The 12,361-nt window shown below is 41.1% G+C and overlaps 1 protein-coding gene across 2 annotated transcripts in view; it reads right to left on the bottom strand.

The window, feature by feature from the left end:
- TMED8 (transmembrane p24 trafficking protein family member 8) overlaps nt 1–12,361 on the bottom strand; it is a 41,293-nt gene that overhangs the window by 20,529 nt on the left and 8,403 nt on the right. The window contains exon 2 of one of the 2 annotated variants that reach the window (XM_065549135.2): nt 2,109–2,228. The exons of the other annotated variant lie outside the window; for it this stretch is intronic. The gene's annotated coding sequence lies outside the window, so the exon portion shown is untranslated. The remainder of the gene's footprint in view (nt 1–2,108; nt 2,229–12,361) is intronic. 2 annotated transcript variants of the gene reach the window in all.

Below are 12,361 nucleotides of genomic sequence, written 5' to 3' on the forward strand. Positions count from 1 at the left end.
GTGGCACACGTCTGTAATCCCAGGTATGTGGGAGGCTGAGGCACAAGAATCGCTGGAACCTAGAAGGCAGAGGTTGCAGTGAGCTGAGATTGTGCCAATGCACTCCAGCCTAGGTGTTGGAGTAAGACTCTGTCTCAGGAAAAAAAAAAAAGAAATTGTATTTAAAGACCACAATCAAGGTAAAACATTACACGTATGTTACACATACACACACGAATATATATATATATACACACACACACACACATATATATACCCTAAATGTCATATATTAATATCATATATAAAAATATACATGTAAGGCTGGGCACGGTGGCTCATGCCTGTAATCGCAGCACTTTGGGAGTGGATCACGAGGTAGGAGATCGAGATCCACAAGGCAGGCGGATCACGAGGTCAGGAGATCGAGACCATCCTGACCAACATGGTAAAACCCCATCTCTACTAAAAACACAAAAATTAGCTGGGCGTGGTTGCCCAGAGGTTGCAGTGAGCTGAGATTGTGCCACTGCACTCTAGCCTGGGTGACACAGCAAGACTCCATCTCGAAAAAAAAGAAAAAACATCCAGTAATCTGAATTAGAAGGATTTGCATGAATTCATTTTACGTGTGTGTGTATATATATATTTATATATATATATTTTATTTATTTATATTTATATATATTATATATATATATATTTTTTTTTTGAGACGGAGTCTCACTCTGTCGCCCAGGCTGGAGTGCAGTGGCGCAATCTTGGTTCACTGTAAGCTCTGCCTCCTGGGTTCACGCCATTCTCCTGCCTCAGCCTCCTGAGAAGCTAGGATTACAGGTGCATGCCACCACGCCCAGCTAATTTTTGTATTTTTAGTAGAGACGGGGTTTCACCATGTTGGTCAGGCTGGTCTCGATCTCCTGACCTCATGATCCATCCGCCTTGGACTCCCAAAGTCCTGGGAGCCACCACACCCAGCCCAGATTACAGGATTTTAACCTAACTTTAATTCTATATTTGTATTTTTCGGTCTTGTTGTGGAACATCCTGGATCTTAATAATATTCACATATATACATATTTGCTTTATTCTACAATGTAAATATAATAGTTTTAATTAAGAATAACAATATAACTAAAGATATGGATGTTATAACACTCTTTTCCTTAGCTTTTAATCTTCCATTATTTGTTTTTGAAAACATAAGGAAATACATATACATATAGTTGTATGTTACCCCCATCTTAGAAAAAAATACACATTCTTCTTCTGCAACTTTTTTTTTTTGGCGGGGGGGAAAGGGTCTTGCTGTGTCCCCTAGGCTGGAGTACAGTGGTGCCATCACAGCTCACTGCAGTCTCAACCTCCGCAGCTTAAGTGATTCTCCTGCCTCAGCCTTCCGAGTAACTGGAACCACAGTCCCAAGCCACCACACCTGGCTATTTTTTTAAATTTTTTGCAGAGATGGGGTTTTGCCATGTAGCCCAGGCTGGTCTCAAACTCCTGAGCTCAAGCAATATGCCCACCTCGGACTCCCAAAGTGCTAGGATTAGAGGCATGAGCCACTGCGCCCGGCTGCAACTTGTTTTTATCACTTAACAACATAGCCTAGAAGAGCTTTCAAGTTGGTGAATTTACCCACATTCCAGAGCAGTGGTGCAACCCAACTCCATGCAGACGGAAGCTCCTGCACTCAGGACCCTTCCAGGCCTTGCCCTGTGTACCTCTTCATCTGGCTGTTTATCTTTTACAATAAACCAGTAAACACAGGCAGAAATTCTCCAGATGTCTCCCAGTAATGTCCAAGTTTTTATCCCAGTGTCACAAAGAAAGATCAATGATGAAACAACATGACCTACCCAGGACAACCTACAATGACCTGAAGACATTTACTGGGGAGCTGTGTTGTTTTCATAATATCCACTATCAAGTAAAAGTGAAGAGTGGCTTTCTACTTGATCAAAAAACAGTTTAAAAAGAAATATTAATGAATATCAAAGGAATAATGAAACCTGGCTTCAATGCCACTCTGGTACACACAGGTGGAGGCAAACCTTTGTTGTTAGATGTCTGAGCTGCAAAGAAAAGATCCACATGATTATCTGGAGATGTTTTGATAAATGGAGTACCTCAATCTGCCAATTTCAAATGTAATTCAGGTTCTGTGGTACAGGATGATATCATCATGGGCATTCTGACAGTGAGAAAAAATTTACAGCTCTCAGCAGCAGCTCTTTGGCTTTCAACAACTATGACAAATAATAGAAAAAAAAAAAAGAATGAATTAACATGGTCATTCAAGAGTTAGTTCCAGAAAAAGTGGCATTCCAAGATTGGAACTCCATTCATGGTGTGTCTGGAAAAGATTACACAGATCTTCCTCATTACTTTAAATTTTTTTTTTTTTTTTTTTTTTTTTTTTTTGAGACGGAGTCTCGCTCTGTCGCCCAGGCTGGAGTGCAGTGGCCGGATCTCAGCTCACTGCAAGCTCCACCTCCCGGGTTTGCGCCGTTCTCCTGCCTCAGCCTCTCGAGTAGCTGGGACTACAGCCGCCCGCCACTTCGCCCGGCTAGTTTTTTGTATTTTTTTTAGTAGAGACGGGGTTTCACCGTGTTAGCCAGGATGGTCACGATCTCTTGACCTCGTGATCCGCCCGTCTCGGCCTCCCAAAGTGCTGGGATTACAGGCTTGAGCCACCGCGCCCGGCCTACTTTAAATTTTTTATTGTATATGTTTAAGGTGTACAACATAATGTTTTGATGTATATATAGACGGTGAAATGGTTACCATATCAAGCAAATCAATAAATCCAGCATCCCACAGATATCCTCTCTTTTTGTGATGTTGAACACCTTTTTATATACCTGTTGGCCATTGTGTGTGGCAAGAGCACCTAAAATTTACTTTTAGCAAAAATCCCAAGCACAATATTAACCAAAGGTCTCATATTGTACATTATATCTCTAGACTTGTTCATCCTATGTATCTCTACTTTGTATCCTTTGACCTACACCTCTCCCTTTCCTCTACCATCACTACCACCACCTCTAGTAACCACTATTTTCTTCTGTTTCTGTGTACTTGACTTTTTCTTTTTTTTTTTCTTTTTAGATTACATATATAAGTGAGATCGTGCAGTATTTTTCTTTTTGTGTTTGGCTTATTTTACTTAATACAATGTCATCTAGGCTCATCCATGTATGGCAAATGGCAAGATCTCTTTCTTTTATAAGGCTAAATAATATTCCTCTGTGTGTATGTATGCACACCACAGCTTCTTTATTCATTTGTCTGTCAACGGACACGTAGATTGTTTTCGTATCTTGGCTATTGTGAATAATGCTACAATGAACAGATATCTGAGGTGGTGATTTCACTTCCTTTGGGTATGTACTCAGAAGAGGGATTACGGGGTCATGTGGTAGTTCTACTTTTATTTAGGAATTTCCATACTATTTTTCACAATGGCTGCATCATCTACATTTGTACTAACAGTTGCTATCTCTTACCAAAGATAAGTCATCTTAACAGGCATGAGGTGATATATCTCATTGTGGTTTTAATTTGCATTTCCCTGGTGACTACTGATGTTGAACATCTTTTCATGTACCTGTTGGTCATTTTTACATCTTCTTTGGAAAAACATCCATTCAGATCCTTTGCCTTTTTTTTTTTTTTTTTTTTTTTTTCAGACGGTGTCTGACTCTGTCGCCCAGGCTGGAGTGCAGTGACACAGTCTCAGCTCACTGCAACCTCTGTCTCCCAGGTTCAAGTGATTCTCCTGCCTCAGGCTGCCGGGTAACTGGGAATACAGGTGCATGCCACCATGCCCAGCTAATTTTTTTGTATTTTCGTAGAGACGGGGTTTCACCATGTTGACCAGGCTGGTCTCAAACTTCTGACTTCAAGAGACCTACCCACTTTGGCCTCCCAAAATGCTGGGATAACAGGCATGAGCCACCATGCCCAGACCATTTCCATTCTTTTGCATGTGGAAATCCAGTTTTCCCAGAACAATTTATTGAAGAGACTGCCTTTCCCCACTGTGTCCGCTTAGTACCTTTGTTAAAAATTAGTTGGTCTGGCCGGGCGCGGTGGCTCAAGCCTGTAATCCCAGCACTTTGCGAGGCTGAGATGGGCGGATCACGAGGTCAGGAGATCGAGACCATCCTGGCTAACACGGTGAAACCCCGTCTCTACTAAAAAAATACAAAAAACTAGCCGGGCGAGGTGGCGGGCGCCTGTAGTCCCAGCTACTCGGGAGGCTGAGGCAGGAGAATGGTCTAAACCCGGGAGGCGGAGCTTGCAGTGAGCTGAGATCCGGCCACTGCACCCCAGCCTGGGCGACAGAGCAAGACTCTGTCTCAAAAAAAAAAAAAAAAAATTAGTTGGTCATATATGCTTGGGTTTATTTCTAGGCTCTCAATTCTGATCCGCTGGTCTGTGTGTGTGTTTTTATACCAGCACCATACTGTTTTGATTACTATAGCTTGTAACAGAATTTGAAATCAGAAAGTGTGATGCCTCCAACTTTTTCTTTCTTAGGATTGCTTGTATATTCAGGGTATTTGTGGTTACATACAAATTTTAGAATTGTTTTTTTCTATTTCTGTGAAGAATGTCATTAGAATTTGGATTGGGATTGCGTTAAATCTGCATATTGCTTTGGGTAGTATGAACATTTGAACAATATTAATTTTTCCAAATCATGAACACAGGATGTCTTCCCATTTGTGTCTTCTTAGTTTCTTTCATCAGTGTTTTATAGTCTTAAGTGTCCAGATCTTTCTGTTTAAGTTTATTCTTAACTATTTTTTTCTTGAGACAGGGCCTCTGTAACCCATGCTGGAGTGCAGTGGCACAATCACAGCTCACTGCAGCCTCGACCTCCAGGGCTCAAGCAATCCTCCCACCTCAGCCTCCCGAGTAGCTGGGACAACAGGCATGGGCCACCATGCTAGGCTAACTTATTAAGTGTTTTTATGCTACTGTAAATTGGTATTCTTTTCTTGATTTCTTTTTTGGATAGGTTGTTACTGTGTACAGAAATGCAACTGATTTTTGTACACTGATTTTTTTTTTTTTTTTTTTTTTTTTTTTTTTTTTTGGAGACGGAGTCTCACTCTGTCGCCCAGGCTGGAGTGCAGTGGCCGGATCTCAGCTCACTGCAAGCTCTGCCTCCCGGGTTCACGCCATTCTCCTACCTCAGCCTCCCGAGTAGCTAGGATTACAGGCACCCGCCACCTTGCCCGGTTAATTTTTTTTGTATTTTTAGTAGAGACGGGGTTTCACCGTGTTAGCCAGGATGGTCTCGATCTCCTGACCCCGTGATCCGCCCGTCTCAGCCTCCCAAAGTGCTGGGATTACAGGCGTGAGCCACTGCGCCCGGCCCGTACACTGATTTTTTATCCTGCAACTTTACTGATGTCATTTATTAATTCTAAGTTTTTTTTGTAGAGTCTTTGGGGTTATTTACATATAAGATCATGTCATCTGCAAATGGATATAACTTCTACCATTCAGCTAACTGTATGCCTTTTTTTTTTTTCTTGTCTGCTTGCTCTTGCTAGCACTTCCATTACTATGTTGAATAGAAGTGGTGAGAGTGGTCATCCTTGCCTTGTGCCAGATCATAGAGAAAAAGTTTTCATTTTTCCACATTGACTATGACACTGGCTTTGGGTTTTTCACAAGTAGTCTTTATTACGTTGAGTAAATTTCCTTCTATATCTAAAGTTGTTGCCAGTTCAAAATAAGCTATTCTAACTATAAGATGATGTTCTATGTAAGCCTCATGGTAAGCACAAAGCAAAAAACCACCCCAGATAAACAAATAATAAAGAGAAAGGAATCAAAGCTCAGCATTATAGAAAATCACCAAATCACAAAGGAAAATAACAGAGGAAGAAAGGAACAAAGGCTCTACAAAACAACCAGAAAACAATTAACAAAACAGCAGAAGTAAATCCTTACCTATCAACAATAAGTTTGAATGTAAATGGATTAAGTTCTCCAATTAGAAGACACTGAGTGGGTGAATGGATTTTTAAAAACTAAGACCCAACCTATATGCTGCCCACAAGAGACTCATTTTAGCTTTAAGAACACATTCAGGCTGAAAGTGAAAGAACTGAAAAATATATTCCATGTAAACAGTAACCAAGAAAGAGCAGAGGTGGCTGTACTTAGACAACATAAAGTCTAAAAACTGTCACACGAAACAAAGAAGGCCATTATTTGATGATAAAGGGATCAAGCCATCAAGAGGACATAACAATTATGAATATATATGCACTCAACATCAGAGCACCTAAAGGTATAACCCAAATTTTAATAGACGTGAAGGGGGAAAATAGATAGCAATACAAAAATAGTGGGGGGCCTCAATATCCCATTTTCAACAATGGATAGATCAACTAGACAGAAAAGTAATAAGGAAATATTAGACTTGAACTACACTTGGGACCAAATGGGCCCAACAGACATACACAGAACTTTCCATACAACAGTAGCAGAATACACATTCTTCTCCACTGCATACGTAACATTCTCCAGAACAGATCAGACGTTAGGCCACAAAACAAGTCTTAACAAATTTATAACTGAAATCATACAAGTATTATTTCCAACCACAATGGTAAAACACCAGAAATCAATAACAGAGGGAATTCAGGGAAAATCACAAAGATGTGGAAATTAAACAACCTGCTCCTGAACAACCAATATATTAGAGAAGAAATCAAAAGAGAAAACGTATCTTGAGACAAAAGAGAATGGAAATATAACATACTAAAACCTACGGGATGCAGCAAAAGCAAAAGCAGTTCTAAGAAGGATGTTTATAGCAATAAATTCCTACATTAAAAAAGAAGAGGCCAGGCATGGTGGCTCAGGCCTGTAATCCCAGTACTTTGGGAAGCTGAGACAGGAGGATCACTTGAGTTCCAGGGTCCAGTGAACCATAATCATGCCACTGCACTCCAGCCTATGTGACAGAGTCAGACTCAGTCTCTAAAATAATAATAATAATAATATCTCAAATAAATAGCCTAACATTATTCCTCTTTTTTTTTTTTTTTTTTTTTTAATGTTGCCTAGGCTGTACTCAAACTCCTGGGCTCAAGCATTCCTCCTGCCTCAGCCTCCTGAGTTGCTAGGATTCAGGTGCATGCCACCACAGCTGGCTCATTACTTTTTAAACTGGCATACTTGACTGTGTGGATGTACACCATACTCATGTCCCTACTGACAGACATTAGGGTTATTTCCAGTCTATTACTATTGCAAACTGTGCTACAATGCCTTGTGCATATTTCATACTTTTGCCAGTGTATCTTTGGGATAGATTCCTGGGAGTGGAATTTCTGAACCACATTCTCCACAAGGATCATCTATTTTACATTCACTGCATCAATATATGAGTACCTCTTTCCCCACACCTGGCACATCAGAGTATGTTGTCAAACTGTTGGAAAATTGGCAGAACTTGATATGTGAAGAATGGTATAATAATTTTAATTTGCACTTCTCTTATCTTTTAATGCATTAGGGTACTTTTTTTTTTTTCTGAGACAGGATCTTGTTCTACCACCCAGGCTGGAGTGTAGTGTTGCGATCACAGCTCACTGCAGCCTTGACCTCTAGGGCTCAAGTGTATTTTGCGATCACAGCTCACTGCAGCCTTAACCTCTTGAGTAGCTCCTAGCTACTCAGGAGACTGAGGCTAGGACCACAGGTGTGCATCACCACATCTGGCTAATTTTAAAATATTTTTGTAGAGACAGGGTTTCCCTATGATGCCCAGGCTGGTCTCAAACTCCTGGGCTCAAGCAATCCTTCCACATGGGCCATCCAAAGTGTTAGGATTACAAGCATGAGCCATGATTTTTTTATAAAGATGGGGTCTCACTGTGTTGCCCAGGCTGGAGTCTGGTGGCATAATCATAGCTCACTGCAGCCTCAAACTCTTGGGCTCAAGTGATCTTCCTGCCTCAGCCTCCCAAGTAGTTGAGAATACAGCCACCCTCGCCACCCCCAGCTTGCATTTTGTTATCTAAGCCTTTTTTTACTTCATTTCTATAGGACAGGTCCCCAGGACTGAAAAACTTTGTCAAGGTATACACATAAACAATTTTATACACATTGCCCAATTTCTCTCCAAAATTCACTTCTACTGGGAGTGGATATCTGAGTGTAACCATTTCCCCACATTCTCACTAACACTAGGTATAATCATTCCTTACAACTGCTGCCATTCTATAGATAGAACATGATGAAACACTACTGTTTTAATTTGTCATCCTTTAATAGCTCATATGGCTGAAATAAGCTCTTTTATGCATAAAAATCAGTTGCCTTCTTTGTTGTTTAATAAATGAATTCTGGGCCGGGCGCGGTGGCTCGAGCCTGTAATCCCAGCACTTTGGGAGGCCGAGGCGGGCGGATCACAAGGTCAGGAGATCGAGACCACAGTGAAACCCCGTCTCTACTAAAAATACAAAAAATTAGCCGGGCGCGGTGGCGGGCGCCTGTAGTCCCAGCTACTCAGGAGGCTGAGGCAGGAGAATGGCGGGAACCTGGGAGGCGGAGCTTGCAGTGAGCCGAGATCGCGCCACTGCACTCCAGCCTGGGCAACAGCGTGAGACTCCGTCTCAAAAAAAAAAAAAAATAAAATAAATAAATAAATAAATAAATGAATTCTGACCCCACATACTACTTAACCTACCTTTTCAACTCAACAATGATATTTATGCATTTAAAGCAGCCCACTGAATCTCCTTCAAATATCACTCTGCCACATATTTTGCCAAAATCAAAATATACTATATATATAGCAACCACATGAAAAAGGGAAATTTGAGTTAATGACTTTGCCTAAATTCAACAGAACTTTACTGGGCCCCTGCTATATGTCAGGCAGTGCATTCCATGCAGGGAATATACAGTTAAATTAGACATGATTTGTGCCCTCAAGGACCTCAGCCTAGTGAGGAACATAAACTCATAAACAGACAGTTGTAATATAAATGTGGTATCCTTTAGGATAGAATTATGCACTAGATGTCACAGATACACATATAGTTAACTAATTTAGGGAATAAAGGTGTTAAAGGAGGTTTCCTAAAAGCGATGACAATTGCACTGCCTTCAAGAATGACCAGGACTTGGCCAAGTCAAGTGAAAAAGGGCACTGCAGGCAGAGGAAGCTGAATGAACAAAACGAAGAACACAAAAAAATACCACCATGGCAGTTCAGTGTGGCTGGAGGCCATTGCACAAATGCAGAGAGATGAACTGAGAGCCACAGGTCCCAGTGATTTAACTCCATACTACCAAATTCCTAGTAAGTGCCTGGCCACATCCTAGGTACTGGAGAGAATATCAAAAGCAGACATAGCTCTGGCTCTCATGAAGTTTTCCATCTAGCAGGAAAAAGTGTGTGAAGGTCCTTTATCCCAAAGGTGATTAATAATTTTAAGCTAGGAAATGACATGGTCAAATCTGTATTTTTTTGGTACAATTCTATGGCAGCCATAGGTAAGATGGATTTTACAAGATCAGATAGGAGGCCTCTGCAGAAGTCCATGAGAGAGAGAAAGGACCTAACTAGTAATGAAAGACTAGAAAGGCTACAATTAGAAAATAATTAGGCAGTCAAATGTGCTTTTAGTTTGCCCATGCTGGCTCCTAGCAACACATATTTTCTTTACATTCAAATGACATATTCCACTGAAAATCTGGATCAATTTTAATGGTCTCCAGATTCTGGATTACACTCTTTCCCTTCAGGATAACTAGTATATATGTCCATTTCTAGTCCCAGACATCCCTCAAAGATGGTGCACAATTATATTTGCAGGTTATTTCAGGACCCCAGACATAGCAGTCATCTGTCAATCTTCTGGCTTTCAAAAATACTCAACCTTTTCCTCCGTGGGGAGAACTGTCACTGACAATAGTACTCAGTGGAAGTCAAAATGGAAGATCTTTCTCTTCTCAGCACCAGGAAGTCAGGGAACAAGCACACAATCTAAAATATTTCCACCTTTAACAGGTGAAACAGGAGTGGGACAAAGGAGAGACAGAATCCATCTAGTGGCAGCCAAACAGCCAAGTTGTTCTTGCTGCTTAGCCTCTGGAGTCCTCCAGCCTTCTAACAATTGAGTGAGCCTCCTTTATCCTTCTAATAAATCCTCTTTCTGCTTCAGGAAGCCAGAATTAACTTATATGGCTTTTAAAAAGAACTCTGACCAAAATTCCTGGATAGAATTTCACTGGGTCCAGAAATCTGAACTTAATTAAAGTACCTAGCTATTCTATGTTTATTCTGATCATCTTTGTTATTATAATCAAGAATCAGTGGTCACTTACTATATGTCAATTATTTTCTAAGCTTTTTGTAGGCATCATTATACTGAATAGTCACTGAATTGCACGGAATTATAGAACCACTGAAGTTGATACTATTATTACTCCCTTTCTATAGTTTAAGAAATTGAAGCTCGGAGAAATCAAGATGCCCAAGATGAACAGCAAATACAAATAGAAGTGATATGCACTCAGGCAATCCAAGACCAAAGCCAGCACTCTTATTAACTACATTATACACTGACTCTTTTAAAAATCTTTTCTAGGCTGGGCGCGATGGCTCCTGCCTGTAACTGCTGCACTTTGGGAGCCCGAGGCAGGCAGATGGCTTGAGGTCAGGAGTTCCAGAGCAGCCTGGCCAACATGGTGAAACCCCATCTCTACTAAAAATCAGCCGGGCGTGGTGGTGTGTCTGTAATCCCAGATACATGGGAGGCTGGGGCAGGAGAATCGCTTGAACCTCGGAGGCAGAGGTTGCAGTGAGCCGAGATCACACCACTGCACTCCAGCCTGGGTGACAGAGCAAGACTCTCTAAAAAAAAAAAAAAAAAAAAAAAATGTAAATCTTTTCTATTGTGCAATAATAACGCAAATGTAGAAGAGTACACAAAAGTGTATACCTCAATAAATTATCACAAACACTACCCAGGCCAAGAAATAGAACATTTCTAACACTCCAGAAGCCCCACTCATGATCTTCCCAATCATCACCTGATCCTTTCCTCCTTAAGGTAAGAAAATCATTATCCCAACTATGGACATTATTTCCTCACTTTCTTTATAGCTGGGCCACCTAAGTAAGCATTCCTAAACAGTGTTGCTTCACTGGGCCTGTTTTTTGAATTCTATAGAAAGGAAAATGATACAGAATATTTTCTTTTGGGTCTGGGTTATTTCAGTCATTATTTTGATGCATCCATCAAAAGATGCATCCATGTAATTGTATGTAGGTTTGTTAACTTTCTTCTTCTTCTTCTTTTGAGACAGAGTCTCACTCTTGTTCCCCAGGCTGGAATGCAATGGCGCAATCTCGGCTCACTGCAACCTCCACCTCCTGGCTTCAAGAGATTCTCCTGCCTCAGCCTCCTGAGCAACTAGGATTACAGGCACCCGCCACCGTCCAGCTAATTTCTGTATTTTCAGTACAGACGGGGTTTCACCATGTTGGCCAGGCTGGTCTCGAACTCTTGACCTCAGGTGATCCGCCTGCCTCGGCCTCCCAAAGTACTGGGATTACAGGCATGAGCCACCGTGCCCAGCCAGTTTGTTCACGTTCATTGCCGTACACTATTCCATGAATCCACCATGAGCTACCAATCTATTGTTGATGATACTTAGGTTAACTCCAGTTTGGGGCTATAATGAATAATGCTGCTATGAATATTCTTGTCTCTTGGCTACGGTGCATGCATTTATGTTGGATATAAATGTCAGAATATAACGGTTAAGTCATAGAAATTTGAATGTTAAATTTCAGTAGATAATGCTGAACTATTTTCTAAAGGGGTTGTACCAAATATAATGCTACCAGCATTGTAGCATCATTTCCATTACTCTGGACCTTCTCTGACACTTGGTCATGTTAACATTTTTTATCTGGGCCATTCTGGTAGATATATGCTAATTTAGTTTGTATTTCACTGATGATTCGTATTTCTTGGCCATTAAAAAAATCTTCTTTTTTGAAGTGCCTGTCCAAGTCTCTTGCCAATTTTATTACTGGTTTGTCTTTTTTATTACTTATTTATTTATATTATTTAGAGACAGAGTCACGCTCTGTTGCCCAAGTTGGAGTACAGTGGCATGGTCTTGGCTCACTGCAACCTCCACCTCCTGGGTTCAAGAGATTCTTCGGCCTCAGCCTCCCCAATAACTGGGACTACAAGCATGCGCCACCACACCTGGCTAATTTTTGTATTTTTAGTAGAGACAGGGTTTCACCATATTGGCCAGGCTGGTCTCGAACTCCTGACCTCATGATCCACCCACCTCAGCCTCCCAAAGTGCTAGGATT

This window comes from Macaca fascicularis, chromosome 7 (genome assembly GCF_037993035.2).
Source record: "Macaca fascicularis isolate 582-1 chromosome 7, T2T-MFA8v1.1".
Classification (NCBI taxonomy): domain Eukaryota; kingdom Metazoa; phylum Chordata; class Mammalia; order Primates; family Cercopithecidae; genus Macaca; species Macaca fascicularis.